The sequence below is a fragment of the Sminthopsis crassicaudata genome, chromosome 6, assembly GCF_048593235.1.
Source record: "Sminthopsis crassicaudata isolate SCR6 chromosome 6, ASM4859323v1, whole genome shotgun sequence".
NCBI classification, from domain to species: Eukaryota; Metazoa; Chordata; class Mammalia; order Dasyuromorphia; family Dasyuridae; genus Sminthopsis; species Sminthopsis crassicaudata.
In genome coordinates this window covers 225,154,438-225,173,968 of record NC_133622.1, presented here as the reverse complement: position 1 = coordinate 225,173,968, position 19,531 = coordinate 225,154,438, and the positions used below count along the sequence as shown (strand labels likewise).

Below are 19,531 nucleotides of genomic sequence, written 5' to 3'. Positions count from 1 at the left end.
ACATCAACAGCACTAGAAAGACAGTGATATACGGACCTGGAAGAAGCAAAAAATGAAATGGGAGGGATGTAGACTACATAAAACAATGGGATTGTGGGATTTGTAGTACCCCTGACATTTTACAGATGTGTAAACTGAGGCTTGGAGTGTGAAAGTGACTTCCTAAGAATACCCTCACTGTAAAAAAGCAAAGGCAGGCTTCAAATCCAGGTCATCCTTCCAGAAGTAGCATTTTCCCCTCACTGTACCACAAAGACAGCCAGCATCAATTACCCACAATCTTCCACCAAGTTGTCTGTAGTCTATGTATGAATTATTGGCTGGCTAATCATTTTCCATTAGAAAAGAGATGCAGACAGTGTTCATGACAATTTTCCAGCCAACCAAGAAAGGGAGGAGGGGAACGCGGACTGAAGGGCAGAGGATGAGGGGGGAGAAAGAGAATGAATATTAACGGTTTGTCTTTTAAAATTTTCTTAAGTAGCTTAATCCATTAAACCAGCCTGGCTCTCTTCAGCAATCTGCTCACGCAGGCCCCCTCCCTCTGAGTTGATCACAGACGACAGGCCCTCCATCATGGGGAATTAACCGACTTCTTGAGCAAATGATGTTTGTACATCTCACAAGTGCCAGAGTTAAGCAGTATTTACGGCTGGAGCCCTCTCTTTAGTATGCACGGTGGAGGAGGAGCAGGTTCAGCACAAAGGAGGCGGCCATTTGCCTTCACCAGAGGGTCCTCCGGGCTTTTAAATTGAAGGGCCATGGCCAACCCAAACGAGAACCGTGCAGATCGTGAGGGACAGCTTCTGAGCTCTGGACCTTCCAAGAAAACAAAGCTAGTCTATGGACCAGGAGGAAGTTACGGAACTCCATCTGGCAAAGCGATGGGGCCCATGGCACGCACTCCATGTATGGAGAGTGGTAACCATGGTGGGGCTATAGAGGAACACAATGAGGAATCCTTGGTTCCAATCCTCCCTCAGATACTTTCTAGCTGTGTAAGTCTGTTAATTTCTCTCCATCTCAGTTTCCTATTCTATAAAGTGGTGGACTCAATGGCCTCTTAAGTTCCTCTTTAACTCTAAATTTATGAGCTTATGGCCCTTCTTTCCCTAGAAGCAGGGTCACGTACAAAGGAGGATGTTGGACTTGCAATCAGGAACAATTAATCATCATCATCCTAATAATAACTGGCATTTTTGAAGTGGTTTAAGGCTTATGAAGTACTTTTAATATATTCATCATTTAATTTTTGCCATAAATCTGTCATATTATTATTCTCCTCTTTTTTTACAGCTGAGGAAATCAAGATACAGAGATGTTAAGTGACTTGAGCGATAGCGAAGCTTCAAAACCCACCTCTGACCCGCATATCTGGATGACTATGGACAAGTCACAACTCTGAGGGCCCCAGTTTCCTGATCTTTAAAGAGGGAATTTGGACTAAGTAGCCTAATGAGAACCATGGTAAGGAGTTCTGCAAAGCTCCAGGTGCCATATAAATGTGCTGACCTTTGGAGGAGAAGTAGGAAAAGGAGGAGGAGGAGGAAGAGAAGGACGAGGGATATTCCTTTCACTGGACGATTGTTATTGTTTGTCCTTCGTTCTCGAAGACATTAGGGAGGGATGCCGTGACACGTAAGTGCACTGGATTTAAGTGAGGGAGGGTAGTGCAAAGTCACTAGCTCCTACTTTCTCCCCCAACGATATCTGGGTGCAGTGGGCAGATATAGGTCAGGATGACTGGAGATCGGGATGCAGACCGTGGCCTTTTTAAGCTAAGGTCTTCACCGGGTCTCACACATAGCAGGTAGCTAGTGATCTCAAGCCACTTTTGAGATGTGTGTTAGAGCCTCTTCGTCCCTTTTGGCTCTGGGGCTGTCTGGCCCACACAGGACTCTCTTATTTCCATATCCTAACAAGACACTAATTACTGCTTTAAACCTGAAGCACCTGGGGCTTTCCTCCCTCTGCCAGGCAGCTCTTGGGCCCTCTAGACCTCCACAGTAAGCCTTCACGAAATGCTCTGGCAAGAGAGTTCCCCTACTGCCACATCAATTTGTGGTACCCACCTCCAGATGGGCCCCAGGGCAGCAGGCAGAGCTACCATTTCCTGGGCTGTCATCCCAGGTCTGGGAGAACTCCACCCTGGGGAACCCAGAGTCAGCCACGTGCCGTTAGGTTCGGGTGATTTTTATCCTGTCGAGGTTTGGGGGCTACACTCATGATTCCATCAATGCTCTTGAGAAATTCTCCCACCAATGTAGACGACAACAGCTCTGTAACTTAGGATAATGTAATAATGTTGTTGTTAAGTCTCTTAATCATGTCTGACTTTCTATGACTCCATTTGGGGTTTTCTTGGCAGATGCTGGACTGGTTTTCCATTTCCTTCTCCCGATCATTTTACAGATGAGGAAACTGAGGCGAACAGGATTAAGTAATTTGTTCAAGTAGGAAGTGTCCTGAGGTCACATTTGAATTCAAGTCCTCCCTGTTATTAATAATAATAGCTAACATTTATACAGTGCCTTAAGGTTTACAAAAATGTTTTGCAAATCTTATCTCATTTGAGTCTCAAAAGCATTGGAAGTTAGATGCCATTATTGTTTTCTTTTTATAGATGGGGAAACTGAGGCAGACAGTGATTAAATAAAGTAACTTGCCCAAATGGCACACAGGGAGTCACTGTCTGAATCTGAATTTGAACTCAGATTTTCCTGATCCTAGACCAAATTCTTTATTCATGGAGCTCTCCAAATGCCTTTATCACTGAATCATAGATATACATCTGGAAGGGGCCACACAAGATATCTAAGTGTTCCCATTTTACAGAAGGGAATACTGAAACCAGAAGAGAGGTGATATGGCTTACTCAAGATCACACAGATAGAACATGGCAGAGGGGGGTCCAAATCCATCATTCTTTTGTACTGCATCCCACAGCCTCTTCCCAGCTCCATCTACTAAGCAACACTGCCTCCCCTGAAGATACGCTGACCTTGGCTAAACTACTTCACACCTCCCCTTCCCTTTTGATTCTCTGTTATTAGGGATGAGTCTGAGGAGGAGGGGGGGGAGGGGATGTAAAAGCAAAAAGGTATCCCCCAAACTATGTTGTGGGTGAGAGAGAGAGGGAGGTGTTATAAAACCAAAAAAGTATCCCCTAAATTATGCTATGGGTGAGAGAGGGGCAGGGACATGATGTAAAAGCAAAAGAGTATCCCCCAAACTATGCTGTGGATGAGAAAAGGAGGTAATATAAAATCAAAAAGGTATCCCCCAAACTATGCTATGGGTGAGAGGAGGAGGGGGAAGTGATGTAAAAGCAAAAGGGTACTCCCCAAACTAGTCTATGGGTGAGAAAGGGAGAGGGAGGTGATGTAAAAGCAAAAGTTATTCCCCAAACTGTGCTGCAGATGTTTCAGGTTCTTATCCACAAAAGACAGTTTAAATGGAAAAAATCCATTATTAAGAACACAAAGATCCCTACTAACGAATTACGACACAGACATATCATTATCAAGGCACGCTAATAGATTTCTGTAGTTAAGAGAAGGTTGATCTGGGATCTAAGATGTCTATACAAAGCAAAATTCCTTCAGATGTCACGTTAGATGCTATCACAGCTTTAGGGGTGATAAGTAAAATCCATTAAAGCTGAAAAACTACACAGGCAAGACTCCTGAAGCACTCCCCCTCCAGCATCTGATATATCTTTATATTGTGAGACTGATAATAACAACAACTATATAATGATAATAATAATAATAATAGTGAGTGATTAGCAGGAGAGACAGCTTCCTTAGAGCAATGGTGCTGGGGCCAAGGTTCTGGGTCTGGAGTCAGAGGGTCCCATGTCTCCCAGCCTGGGGATTCTGGGTAAGCCACTTTGTTTTTCTGGGTCTGTTTCCTTGTCATTAAATAAAGGGCTCCATGATTTCTCAACTTTCTTACAGTTTTAAGCCTTATGAAGGTTTACTGAGCACCAATTATGCACCAAATATTGTGTTGGGATTGAAAGAGATGGAAAGGATTGTGAGAGACATTCAAGTAACAAGGCAAAAGAATAAATGAAAAAGAGAGGTGGAAAGGATTTGAGTGAGAGACATTCAAGTAACAAGGCAAAAAGAATAAAATGAAATTTCTACAGAAGTCCTTTCCACAGTCAAGTGACAGTCTGCAGTTCTTCAACAGGTTCCCATTTAGGGTTAACTGAGAAGCTTTTGAGGCTGGTAAGGATTCACATTTTCCCACGGTTCTGGATTTTTCTTCCCGTTAACAATCCCATCAGTTTTGAAAAGGGAATATATGGACAGAGAGGCTGCTCCAATTGCATTCATATTCACAAACGTGATCAAAAGAATAAGTTCTTTCTTTTTCATCACAAATTGCAAAGAGGGTCACGATCGCAACTTTGGGGGCGGCAGCCAGTGAGCAGCATCTACTATTTGAGCGAGTCTTGCTACAGCCGAGAACTCTATTCAAGGAGCTTATTTTCTAGCAGGAGATGATGACATGGGAGAAATTGTTGCTAGAACCAAGGAGAGCTGAATGGGAGAAGTAAATGTGTCTAAATCCACTGGGGAAAGGACCCATGTCCACACGCTGTATAGTTCAGGTTTCCATCCATTAACTCTTTGATTTTTTTCCCAATAATCCTATTAGATTTGGCATCTGGGACCTGCATTCAAATCCAAACTCTGCTTATTTATTCCTTGGAGCCCTTCCCCAAAGAATGTTCTGGGCAGGCAGTCATCGGCCAGGAGAAGGGGACTCGAGGGCAGAGGTTCCTTCCAGTTCTAAATCTATTCTGTGATCTAGGATTAGGAAATAGGAGTTCAGAGGGGTTAACTTCCTTGCCTGTGGTCACAGCTAGTCAGTGCTAAAGGCAGGATCTGAATAGGGATCTCTCTGCGCTGGAGGTCCAGGGCTCTGTGCTCCATCTCAGAGGATACCTACAGCCCACCGAAAAGGCTTTTCCCTCTTCCCCACCATGGATATCACCATGCTGCCCATCATCCCCCTAAACTCAGCTACTGTTTGTTTTCTCCGTATCCAAGGAGCAGTGACAGCTGCAGTGTGGATGGCAATATTTCAGGCTGGCACTCTCACCCAGAGCACAAGCAGAGAAAGGGGTTGGAGCCGAGAAGTGGCCGGCACAAAGGGAAGCTTTGGATAGAATCCCAATTCTCAGGTGCCCATCCAGGCAGGCAGGCCGTATCCTGAAGGGGAATCTTTTGAACGGACCAGACTCCCCCAGATCCCTCCAGCATGGAAGGTGGCAGTGATCTTATGAGCTTAGGAGGAGGAGGGGACAAAATCTCCATCCAGTCTCATCTCAAATAAAATCCTTGGAGGGGGCAGAAATGGCCTTGGCTGGACCACCAGCACAAAGAAGAGGAATCCATCAGAACTGTCAGAAGCACGGCCCCCAAAACCAGACTCTTGCAGCCTTTTTGGATTCATCTCAATGTTAAAAGACACCCGAGACCTTTTACAAGGTACAAGGGGAGCCAGCCAACTTCCCTTGGAATGCAAGTGATAATCTGCTATAGGCAGACTTGGATGCCCGCCTGGCACTCGCTCACACATCATGCCTGGGAGCGCCCATACTACAGAAACGAGAGTCACTTACTGGCAACGAGACTTCTCCAGCCAGAGGGGATTCCAAGCTCCAAGAGACCTCAAAGGCCATTCTGGCTAACGCAGCCTCTCATTTTTAGAGATGAAGAAAGGAAAGAAAAATTTTCCAGACGGGAAATACGAGCGAGACAAAAAACAAACAAACAAACAATATTCTGCTTTCCATTAAGTCAGCTACCGACCAAGCAGATTTTTAAAATTTGCATTTTCACAAACAATTTTATAATTATCCATAGTAGACTATAAGCTCCTTGAGGGCAAAGACTGTGCAGCTTTTATCTCTGTATCTTTTATCCCTTGTGCTAAATATATGTTGAACTAAATCATGACTGAAAAACTTAGTTAACAGATAGTGAAGGTCAAGATATGGGCGAATGACTATCTAGAACAGGCAGGGCAAATACTAGACTTCTGTAACATGGAAAGACTAAATCAAGCTGATGTTTCAAAATTGCATTTTCATAATTTTATAATTATCCACAAGAGATTGTTAAGCTCCTTGAGGGCAGAGACTGTGCAGCTTTTTTTCTAGGTATCCTCAAATGCCTTGTTCTAAATACATGTAAAACTAAATATTGACTGAAAAACTTAGGTGAGGGAGAGTGAAGGTCAAGACATCGGCAAATGACTAACTGGGCAAATATTATGCTTCTGCAACACAGAAAGACGAAATTTCTCTTTTAAAAAAATGTAAAAACCTGAGAGGCTAGAGATACTAGAAATCAAGAAGATCAAAGACAATAAAAATAAGTGAGCAAGCTTTAGCTTGTGAAAGAAGGTGGAAAGATGACTGAATCTGGAATCAGGAGAGACAAAGAGCTCAAATCACATCTCTAATGTTTATCAGCTATGTGGAAGGAAGGAAGGAAGTGTTTATTAGACACGTGCCATGTGCCAGGCATCTCATCTGATCCTTACAACAACCTTGAGAAGAAGGTGCTATTATTATCTCTGTGTTACAGTTGAAGAAACAGGCAGATGGATTCCAGTTCTGGCTTTCCCCTGTCTCCCTTCACATTTCCAGCCTTTGGTTTCCTTATTAGAAAAGTGGAAATAATTATATCTCAACCACCTACCTCATGAGGTTTAGGAAGAAAAGCATAAGGCCTGATGCAAATGTCAACTATTGTGTTTTTACAGATGAGGAAACAGGGTTCGGTGACTTACCCACAAAGACGAAGTGTTCGATTTGAACTCAGGAAGTTGAGTCTTCCTGACTCCACTTTGGCTGCTCTCTATAGCAACAAATCATGCTGCTGTTGTTGCTGGTGCTGCTGTTGCTGCTGCATAAAGCACATCATGAAGAGCTAGAAGAAACCCTTCACTAGCTGACCTTGAGTGGGAGTCGTGAACTTTAATATTTTTCACCTAATTAGCCCTTAATTTGCATATCGTCTTTTTGACAACATGAACCACAGTCACCTTATAGTTCAAATAGATTAGAAGCAGGATTCTGGTTTATAAGGGGAGCAAGAAGGGATTCTCCTCATCATCTTATTTTTTTATTTTATTTTTTTTATTAATTTTTATAATTATAACATTTTCTTTGGCAGTACATATGCATAGGTAATTTTTTTTACAACATTATCCCTTGTACTCCCTTCTGTTTTGAATTTTTCCCCTCCTTCCTTCCACCCCCTCCCCTGGATGGCGGGCATTCCCATACATATTAAATATCTTATAGTATATCCTATCATCATCTTGTTTATTGTGGAGCAAGACTAAAAGGAACATTAATCACCTGAGTTAGCAGCACCTCCAATTAAGCCCTTTTCTAGTCTTTGATTTTTATTGCACAATCAAGAACAGTAATTTTTCTACTCTCAACCTTCCACAATTCCTCCTCAGAAGGAGCCCATATTCTAACAAGGGATTCAACAAGTATAGATAGATCAATATATGTGTGTGTATGTGTGTATTCATTATTGAAATCATTTCTGACTCTTCATGATCCCACTGGGATTTTCCTGGTAAAGATACTGGAGGAGCTGTCCATTTTCTTCTCCAGCTCATTTTACAGAGGAGGAAACTGAGGCAAACAGGACTGGATAAGTAAGTATCTGATTCTTTCTCCTGATTTCAATGGCTGGTGGTCTATCCACTGTGTGGCCCTATATATAAAATATAGTTTATAGATACATACACACACACACACACACACACACACACACACACACACACACAATTGTACCTACAGAGTAAATAAATATAAAGAAGTTAAGTGAAAGGTAATTTGGTCTAGAAGTACAAGCAGACCCATACTCTGGGTTTAGCAGCAATGCACCATGGTTTGTACCCTGAAGGCTAGTCTCATTAAGTTGGCAAGGCTCATTGCCAAGAGCTCATAGCCACCCCAGTGATGGGTTTTTTTTTAACTGCAAAACTGTCTAATGACAGGATTTTTAAAGTGTGGGCGAATGATGATGTGCCTTAGAAGAGGGAAAACCCACATGGATGAAAAGCCTGGATGCTTGAAGTCTCAAGTTTCCTCAGCACAAGGAAATGTTCAAAGTCCATATCAGAGGATCAAGAGTAAAGCAATCCAGCTAATTTACACCAATGGATTTAGCAACTGAAGATGGATTTTTGCTTGAGTGAGCTTGAGGCTTGGGATTTGGCTCCTTTCCTCGACTTCTTTAGCCCTTCTAAACATGTCTTCCTATTTTTCCCCAGTTTTTCAGAAAGTATTAGTAATAACTTCTTTCTGGGAGGAGGAGATAAGAAAAAGGTGAAGGAGAAAATGGTCCAGACTCGTGTGATTTCCCTGATGGGGGAGGGGGCTCTTTCTACATAATATAGACTAGCAACTCATCTGTAACGTAGCCTCTGATACATTTTTGGAATGACCAACGTGGGACTTTGTTTTGCTTATAAGAATGGGTGACAAAGCTTTTGTTTTTCTTTTTTCTTTCCTTTTCAAGAAGAGGGGAAAGATGGGAGAGAGAAAAAATAAATGTCTGTGAACTGAAAACAAAAATTAAGGTTACAAATCAAAAAGTAGAGATTTATAGCTGGGAACATGGGGAAATTGAGGTACTTATTACACAACTAATCTGTAACAGTGACAGAAGTGAACCCAGGTTTCGGGGATCCCAAAGGTGGCCCCTGATCTTGTCTCTCAGTCATATTAGCAATAACAAGAAGCCCAGACCAACACAGTAGCAAATGCTTTACATATTCTTTACCTATATCTATAAGCAGTAAACCTACAGAAGGTTTGCAAAGTGTTTCTTCAATATGAGGAGGGAAAGGATAATTATCCATATTTTACAGATCACATTATGAGTAAGGGCCTCAGGCTGAATTTGGATTCAACTCTTCCCAACTCCAGGTTAGGCCCGCTATCTACCATCCTACCTATGAGAGAAAAATGAGGCTCCAAGAACTTAATAAATAAAATTTGGATTTTATTGGATAAAAGATAAAAAAAGCTAGGAATTATTAAAAGACTTGAATTCAAATCATGATTTGGCCAAAACTGGGGCATTCTGGGCTGTAGTTTCTTTACTTGTAAATTGAGTTTTTTGGGATCCCAAAGATGGCCCCTTATTTTGTTTCTCAGTCATATTAGTAATAACAACCATAACAAGAACCACAAACCAACACAGTAGCAAATGCTTTATATACTTTACATATATATATATATATATATATATATATATATATATATATATATATATATGTATGCAGTAAACCTATAGAACTTGGACTAGATGACTGTATGTCCAGCTCTAGATTTCAACTCCTCAGTTTCCTCCCCTGTAAAATTGGATCACACAGCCTCAAAGGTCCTTCTAGCTGTAGATATGAGTCCAGCATTCACTCCCATCCCCACCTGGGGCTTTCTCTCTTTTTTATCAGTTCATTGGAGTTCCTGAATGGCACCAACTCATAGATGTCCTGTTCTCTGATCCCATCCGGCACCGCTAAGCCCATCATTTCACTTGACGCTGCAACATTTTTATTAAAGGGAGTCTTGCAAATCCCTTTAGTTCTGTGTACAAATGAGTTTATGTCTTTTTAAAAAATGTTCAAGTTTGGCTCTTCTAATTCCCAGAAAACAAAACTGCCTTTGTTGAAATTTCTGCCTGGGCAAATAGATCTTCTGCCAGCTCCTCTAGCCCTGGGCTGCTCCTATATAAATCCCAAGCTTGGATAAATGGGTAAAGGCCTGGGGAAGGGGATGCAGTGAGGACATGAAGAAATGGTGATCTTGGTGTTAAGAGCTTTTTCGGAACAGATGGAAGGAAACCCAGAGCTCATCAAGAGCCGAAAGTCTAAAGGTCATCCAGAAGCCCCACTTTGAAAAAGAATGAACCAAAGGATCCTAATTTCAGGTGTTGACAGAATGGAAGAGATCAAACTGGGAGAGACCTTAGACATACATCTCATCCCATCCAATTGAACTTTAGATGAGATGACAGACAATAAGATTTGGAACTAGAAAACACTGAAGAGTTCATCTAATTCCAACCTCCTCATTTTCCAAACAAGGAAACTGAGGTTCAGATAAAATAAAATACATACATTTAGAGGTAGGGGGACACTTTAGTCCAACTCCTCATTTTCCAAATAAGGAGGAAATTGAAGTTCAGACAAATAAAATACATAGATTTAGAGGTAGGGGGACACTTTAGTCCAACTCCTCATTTTCCAAAAAAGGAATTTGAGGTTCAGACAGCTAAAACACATAGATTTATAGGTGGGATGGATACTCTAGTCCAATCCTCTCATATTCCAGATGAGGAGACTGAGGTGAGATATCGTAAGATCAGAGATTAGAGGTAGAAAGAACCTTAAATCTCATTTATAGGCAGCAAAGCGCTGGACTTTTAGGTAGGAGATGAGTTCAAATCTAGCCTCATACTTAATAAAATATATGACCCTTAATTTTATTCATTTGTAAAACAAGAAAACTTACCTCTCAAAGTTATGTGAGTATAAAGTGAGATGATATTTGTAAGGCACTCTGAAAATCTTGAGTACTTTCTTAATGAGAGTTATTATGATTAATAATAGAGAAGGAAAACTGATCCTCAAAAGAGGTCATATGTGGGTAAACCCTCATCTTCTGACTCCACATATGGGCTCTAGAATTCTGATACATCCAGATGTACCCTCTGTTTTTAGCTTAGGCAGTAATGAGAGGATAAATCTTGTGTTCTTTACCCCAGTGAAATCACCTAACTAGACCCCCTTTATTTAAAAAACAAAGCAAAATATCATATTTGATATATTTTGTGAAAGGTTGGATTTATAGAGAAGGAGATAGGAAACATAATTTAGGGGGAAATATATTTTGTTTTTTGTCATCACTATTTTCCCTACCTTCACTTTCCACAAAGATTAAAACAAATTAAAAAAAATCTTTCGAGAATGAGGGAAGCCATTTTCTCTGACTAATTTGTTTGCAGAGGTGATTTTCTTGTTTTCAATTGTGTGGGGAGTATCTGGTAAAGTTACTGACTCATAGAAAGATCTTTACCAACAGATGTAAACAAAGGATTTCCTCTGATGCTGCAGATGAGAACAGTCTTAGACTTATGGAAACTTACCAGTAAGGAGTACAGACCTGATTATTAATTTGAAGAAATGCTTCCCTTCCCTTTGAGAGGCAATTAGGATTAAGTGACTTGCCCAGAGTCACCGCATGTAAGTGTTAAGTGTCTGAGACTGCATTTGAACTCAAGTCCTCCTGACTCTAGGGGCGATGCTCTATCTACTGGGCCATCTAATTGCCTCCTATTGGGTCCCTTCTTAATGCCATTCTCTTAGCCCAACCTTGTTCCCAGAGGTTGTAACAACTCCTGATTAAGTATTACGAGTAGTAGAAAGAACCCAGTTTGCAGGTTTTTAAATCTGGAATCTGAATCCTAGCTATACCACTTAATAACAGTGTGACCATGGACAAGTGCCTCACTTTCCCCTGTTTATACAATGGGGATAAATAATTCTTGATCTCCCTCCCTTACAAGGCTATTATGAGGAAAAGACTTTGCTAATTGTTGTGTGCTAAGGAAATGGGAGTTGTTATCCTTCCTGAATTTCTTGTTTCCTTTACATTTGGGAGTAGGGTTCATAAAATAAGGACAAGTCCCTTGACCTGGAAGACAATCTAATTCAATCTAAGAGATACATAGAGATTGAGAGAGAAACAGAAACAGAGAGACACAGAAATAGAGACAGAGACATACAGAGAGACAGTCAGACACAGAGAGACAAGAGATGAGAGATACATAGAAACTGAGTGAGACAGAAAAAGAGACACAGAGATCAAGAGAGAGACAGACACACACACACAGAGACAGAGAGAGAGAGAGAGAGAGAGAGAGAGAGAGAGAGAGAGAGAGAGAGAGAATCAGACAGACAGACAGAGAGAGAGAGAGAGAGAGAGAGAGAGAGAGAGAGAGAGAAAGAGAGAAAAAGAGAGAGAGAGAGGAAGAGAGAGAGAGAAAGAGAAAAAGAGAGAGAGAGAGAGAGAGAGAGAGAGAGAGAGAGAGAGAGAGAGAGAGAGAGAGAGAGAGAGAGAGAGAGCGCTTTTAGACAGTATGGTAAAGCTTATGAATCCTTTCTCAGAATGTTATTAAATGAATAAAATAAATTACAAGGTCTTTTTGGGCTTAGACTAGTGGATTTTCAAAGATCTTTATAGCTTGAAGTCTTTGGTGTCTGATCCCAAGGTTAGTATATGTATCAAGTGATTCTTTGAAGGCTTTGTCAATTGGGACTGAGAACAAATTGCTTCCACCAATGAAGACAGTTAAGACACAAATAATAATCATAAAAAAGGGTTGAAGAGCACAGGGACAATGTTAAGGGATTTGTTCAGGATCCCATCACTACTGTTTGTTGTTTGTCCTTTGTTCTTAGAGAGACCGTTGATATCAGGAAGGTGATATCTTGACTTGCAAGCGAATTGGACTTAAATGAGACAGCTGTGCAAAGTCATCAGCCTTACTCTCTTTTCTGATCATCTGGGTCCAGTGGCAAGACATAGGTTAGGATGACTGGACATGACTCAGACTGTAGTGAGAAACCTCGGCCTTTTTACGTTAAAGCCTTTCCCAAGTCTCAGTTTTTCTGAGGCAACACCCATTCAGTGATTTAAGACTAGGTAGAAAATGAGACAAAAGATGGTCTAGTTTGCCTATTCAAAAAAAAAAATCATTCTGGGAAGATTCTCTGGGTTTCTGAAGAGAAACAATTGCTATTTACATTCATTCTGAGCTATCAAGATCCGAACACTGACCAAGTGAAGGTCAGGGCTGAGACCTAGTATTGCTCAATCAGGGAGAGCCAGAGTATTTGAGTTTAAGGCCTGGTCAAGTAGCTCCACTAGAATCCCAATGGGCTTTATCAAAGCCTGATTTTCCAGTGCTCTATTTCAAGAAATCATAAATGAAACCACATGGGACAAAAGAGTTAATTGTCCCAGTTTTTTTTTTTTTTAATGATAGAATAAATAAGTAGGGAGAGAAAAAAAATCTAGCCCACTCCATTACTATGAATCATAGGAAAGACCTAAAATTTGATTTTTATGATTCCAAGGCTTTCTATCCTCTCTGCCACATGATCCCTTTAGTCATGAAATTAAATTTTACTTAATAAACTTTGATGTTTAAAAATAAAAATACTTTAGATCTATAAGAAGATAATTATGTATATTTTATATATTACGTTTTTATATTTTACTTTATATTATTTACATAAAAATATGACACACTTAATATATACTTAATAATAATTGCTAGCATTTATATGGCACTTAAGGTTGCAAAGGTCCAGATTTTTTGTTACAGATACTATAGATACATATATTACCTGATTTTCTGTTTACATATATGTATATCTATTATATGTACAAGCATATATACATATGATATACATATATCTAAGGAGGCAAAATTTCTACTTCTTTTATCCCCAAAATGTCCATTTTTTTAATACCATGTCTGTATTTCCATGAATTTTCTATCTATAAGTCATTTCAGCACTTTGATCTTCAGTTTCTTCATCTATAAAATAAGATCATTGGACAAGATGATTTACAAAGTCATTTCTCTGAGTCTACATCAAAAAGATTTGGTTTTATAAAAGAAAGAAAAGAAAATAGATAAAAGTAAAAGGAATGTCTTTCTTCATGTTAATGCTTCATAAATCAGGTCTTTCCTTGTGATGATGTCATTTTTGCCACCGTTCCAAAAGATACCAGTTCTTATCATGACACCTTTTTCCTTGCCTACTTCTGCAAGCCTGGAAATATTTAGAGACTAAATGAGAGACAAGTCTTAGTGAAAAATAAGAATTGGGAATAACTGAATCTTTGAGCTTGAAACCCTTGATCTTTTCATTGAGTCTAGCCCCTAACTAACGAATACATTTTTTTTTCTGCCATCTTGACCACTCAATGTTTGATTGAGCATTTCCCAAGACACAACTTTGGAAATATGGTGCTGAGAATGGTCTATTATTTATATTGATATTATAGTATAAAATGGGGTCACCACACAATTGAAGCAATGGAACAACAAAAACAACAATATTCTACATAATACATATATATATATATATATATATATATATATATATACACACACACATATATACGTGTGTGTGTGTGTGTGTGTGTGTATGCAATCAAAAATACCTAGACTCAGATATGTAAGAGATGTTGGAGGACGTTCAATCCCTTCCATTTTATAGATTTGTGTAAGGTCACATTGGGATAGGTTTCAAATTTTAGCAGTCAGGTCATTTCCAAAGTGTTAAATAAGAATGGCTATTTCACATAGCCTGTAAGACTGTTTTGGAGGCTGTACGTATTTTCTGAGGCCTAAATATTCCAATCTTTTCAAATTCTGACCCCTTTTCTTCTAAGCATCAGAATTGTAAGACAAGAAGAAAATAGAGAGAACTAATAGAGCCATAACAAGTGACTATTTATACCAAGTCGAGACATCTTCTTCTTTGCTTAGAGTCTTAGGGAAAATAATTGCTTGGAAAGAAAAAAAAAATGAAATAGCCTTTTTGAAAACTGTACTTTTCCCCTCATTTTGTTTTGTTTTGTTTTGTTTTGTTTTGTTTTTGATGTCCTCGAACCAGCAGCAATAATAACAGTAATAACAAGAAAGCCCTCTCAGTAGATACCGTGAGTCACCGCGTTTTCTGCATGGATTAGATTTCGGCTGCTCTCTGTAAGCAAATCAATAATGAAAAGAACTGCATTTGCATTTCATCAGCTGCTAGCACTTTTATGAAGATACACTACAGGGACAATAATGGGAGCAGGAGACTTATTCTTCATAGTAGGATTTTAATTTCGCCCTCTTTTTCCCAATCTACCCCTTCCTACACAAACATTTGGCGGGGGTTAAAGAGGTAGACTTGTTTCCATTCTAATGGAAACTCATTTTCCCCCCAATCATACAAAAGGGAAATAATGTAGGGTAGTCTGCTTGCTTGGGTTTTTGTCCAGTGGGTTACCATGATAGCCAAGCCAAACTTACAAAGGGAGTTGATTAATTTCCTTGCTCCTAACAGCCATTCCCTGAAGGAGGGAGGATTGGAAGTTTGAAGGCTGCTGATGTGGTAAATGGTCTAATCTTAGAGCTGAAAAGGGAGTTTTCAGAGAAGATTCTGAGAGATAAGGCCACTGATTATCAGAAAAGTCCTAGAATAATAAGCAGCAAATTATAAGAAATCAGGAAAATGAGGAATTCAGAGACTCTTAGGAAGTATCAATGGATGAATTGACACGCAATCAAAAGGCAGTATAGTTCTAGAACTGTGATCCAGGGTCCCTGAGACCCTTCCTGGGAGTCTATAAAATCAAAACAATTTCATAATAATGCAAAGATGTTTTAATTTCTAATATGATAAATATCAATAGGCATAACCCATAAAAATAAAAGCTTTTGGAGAGTCTTCCGTAATTTAAAAAAAATAAAAAAGGAAAGTGGTCCTAAGACTAAAATTTTTGAAAGCTGCTGAATAGTGGATAGAATGCAAGACTTAGAAGCAGGAAAACTGGGTTCAAATCTTGCTTCAGATGCTTACTGATCACTGGATCCATCCAGGTGACTTCCCTGGTAAATGAGGGCATTGAGCTCAATAATCTCTAAGGTACTTTTTTTTAGCTTAAGTTCTTTGACCCTCAGATCCATAATGACTGCAGTCATGAAAAGAGAAAATGATATTACAAATGACCAAAATTCAGATCAATGTTATGACCAGGCTTGGTTCCAGAGAAATGATGATTAAACATATTCACCTCTTCTCAAAAGGAAGGCAGAAGGACCCAGGATAGGGAGTGCTTTATATTTTATCAGAAGTAATTAATTAATTCAACTAATATAACCCTTTTATGTTTGTTTGTGTGAAAAAAAATGTGGTAGATCTATGTCTATTTGATGAAGTAATGGGGACAGAGCAATAAGAGAATAAAAATCTCCTTCTGGGGGGTAGCACCTTGGAGAGGGAAGGTTTTATGAGGGGAAGCACATAATTAAGAACCAATGTAATGCAGCAGATAGGATGTGAGAAATGGGAGTTAGGATGGCTTGGATCTCTTCAACTGACCACTTAAAGTCCTTCAAATTTGAGCTTCAGCCTCTCTTTCCAGGGTATTTCCCATGAGTCCCCTCTGTGATTCAGTTAATTATCCTTCATACAGAATGCACTATGTCCAGCCTCCATGCTTTTTGTCCAGGGGGTGCTTTCCTACTGCTACATGTGCTGGGGACTCCCTCCTCAGCCCACCTTTTAGATTCCTTCAGAACCCAGCTCAAGCACACTTCCTACATGAGGTTATTCTTATCCCTCCCAATTGTTAATAGCTCCTCCACCCGTTGCCTTGCATTAGCTTGTAAACATTTGGGATTGAGTTGTAAGTATATCTATCACTTTCCTAAATGCAATTTTTTTCCATTCTATTTAACTACTGCCTTTGTAACTCTGGTGCCTGCCACAAAGTAGGCACATAATTTCTGTTCAGTCTTAGATTCAACTCTTCATTACCCCATTTGATTTTTCCTTGGGAAAGATACTGGAGTTGTCTGCCATTTCCACATCCAGCTCATTTTACAGGGGCAGAAATTGAAGCAAGCAGGGTTAAGTGACTAGTTCAGGGTCACACAGCTTATAAGTGTCTGAGGCTGGATTTGAACTCAGGAAGATAAGTCTTCCTCAGTCCCACTTAGCTATCCTTATAGTAGGGCTTCAAAAATGCTTATTGAGTCATCATGTGATGTGAATATTTCCTCAGACACTTAGGAGCTATGAGACTCTTGGCAAGTCTCTAATTTTTAAAAATCTCATCTGTACATGATAACTGTGGAAATACATATAGAAGAATTGCACATGTTTAACATATATTGGATTACTTATTGTCTAGGGGAGGGGGAAGGAGGGGGAATAAAATTTAGAACACAAGCTTACGCAAGGATGAATGTTGAAAATTATGGGGCAGCTAAGTGGCATAGTGAATATAGTAACAGCCCTCAAGTCAGAAGAACTTGAATTCAAATCTGGTCTCAGACATTTAACACTTCCTAGATGTGTGACTTTGGACAAATCACTTAACCCCAATTGTGGAAGGAAGGAAAGAAGGAAGGAAGGAAGGAAGGAAGGAAGGAAGGAAGGAAGGAAGGAAGGAAGGAAGGAAGGAAGGAAGGAAGGAAGGAAGGAAGGAAGGAAGGAAGGAAGGAAGGAAGGAAGGAAGGGAGGGAGGGAGGGAGGGAGGGAGGGAGGGAGGGAGGGAGGAAGGAGGGAGGGAGGGAGGGAGGGAGGGAGGGAGGGAGGGAGGGAGGGAGGGAGGAAGGAAGGAAGGGAGGGAGGGAGGGAGGGAGGGAGGGAGGGAGGGAGGGAGGGGGGAGGGGGGGAGGGAGGGAGGGGGGGAGGGGGGGAGGGAGGGAGGGAGGGAGGGAGGGAGGGAGGGAGGGAGGGAGGGAGGGAGGGAGGGAGGGAGGGAGGAAGGAAGGAAGGAAGGAAGGAAGGAAGGAAGGAAGGAAGGAAGGAAGGAAGGAAGGAAGGGAGAATTCAAAAAATAAAATTGTCAAAGTAAAAACAATCTCATCTGAAGCAGCAAAGTGGCACAGTGGATACAGTGCCAGGTCTGGAGTAAAGAAGAGCTGAGTTTGAACCCAGTCTCAAACACTAGTTGGGTAATCCTTGGTAAATAAATTAACATGTCTACCTCAGTTTCCTAATCTAGAAAATACAATTATAATAGCACGTGTCTCCTGGAGTTTTTGTGAAGATCAAATGAGAATATCTGTAAAGTGTTTTGCAAACCTTACAACATATTATAAATGATAGCTAATGATTCTTATTTTAAAATGTCCTCTTTCACTTTATTTTATCTGGGGGAGAGAGGGTTAGGAAATTCTCTGTACTGAGGGACCTCATCTATCACCTGCCACTGATCTAGACAAAGACACTGAAGTTATAATAAGCAAATGAGAAAATAGCTATAATGCAAAGTATGCAAATGCCAGCTGTTATTATTATTGTTGTTAAAACAATGTAAACAATCTCTTAAATTATCAATAAAACACATTTGATAACTTGAAGCAGATATCTTAAGTGGGGTGCTCATGGGGATGGGGAGAAGAAAGGTCGTGTGGTTTTGGTTTAGTACAGGAGCCCTTTGTTCCTTGGATTCAAAGCCCATCTTTGAAATTTATTACTTGCCTGAGGTAAATAACTTAACTTTTGTGAGCCTTGATTTCCACCTATGGAAAATGTGATGGCAGTATTGGATGAGATGGTCTGTGAGGTCGCTTCTAGTTCTAAGTTTGTTTCTATAACCCCATCCAACTCCTGCCTATGATGGTTATGATTTAGGGTCAGTCCCTTAATTTCCTTATACCTAAGTTTTGTCAGCTGTAAATAAAGTCTGCTTGACAAGAGAGTCGGGGAGGTGGGAATCATGGTCCTATTCTTAAATTGGCCATGAAATCTATCAGTCGGGGAGCTAGTTATCACCCGGATAAAGAAGAGAGATTCTCTCCTGTACCTTGGACCAAGCTGAAAGTCCTGTCTAGAAAGGCAAGAATGACCTGGCTCACTTCCTGTTTGATGGAAGAAGACAAGGAGAAAGAAAGGTCAATGAGGTCCAATAGAAACCTTTCCACATTCTAATGTTTTAATTGAGGAGGTCGAGAGGCTGCTCTAAATCTCAAGAGCTCTCTGCTTTCCAAGACAGGGCAAAAACACCCAAAATAAGTAGAGGGGCAGTGGAGGGGCAATATGGGCCTGCTCATCTGTATACATTTATAAATGCACATATGCATGCATTTATGTAGAAATAAACACACATCTGAATGTATTTATATTGTGTATACATGTACACATATGTATATATGAAAGACTGGATACATGGACATATCTAGATCTCTCTCTATACATAAATATAAACACATACACAAATTCATTCTGGAAACCCCAAAGGAGGCGAACCGGAGCGAAGGAAGTTTGTTCTCCCAAGAGGGCACGGCTCTAAATCAGAGAACTTCAAAGAGATAAACAACTGATAAATAAAGACTACAACACCAAAAAGGGTTTCCACCCTCCCAAATGTGTTTATAAATGTGCCCAATTTTGAACAGGCTTTTCCCAGGCTGCCCAGATCATAGATAGTGAGAGGGTCTCTATCCCCCTCCCAGACATCCTCTGTGTCGCTGAGGTTTCTCTGGGGACACCATACAGACATTTTCAGTGGCAGTGAGTACCCTTGCTGAGCCTGGCTCCTCAGGAGGAACACCAAAGGCTATGTCCCCACACTCAAGAACCTTGGAGGGCTATGGAAGGCAGCCTCCTCTCCCCAGCCCTGCTTTTCTTAGGATCACCTCTGAATGATTCCTGAGTTCTGTGCTTTTAATTTTTT

General features: G+C 40.4%; 1 protein-coding gene across 1 annotated transcript in view; it reads right to left on the bottom strand.

Moving 5' to 3' along the window:
* LDLRAD3 (low density lipoprotein receptor class A domain containing 3) overlaps positions 1 to 19,531 on the bottom strand; it is a 254,605-nt gene that overhangs the window by 169,847 nt on the left and 65,227 nt on the right. The gene's annotated exons all lie outside the window — the stretch shown is intronic.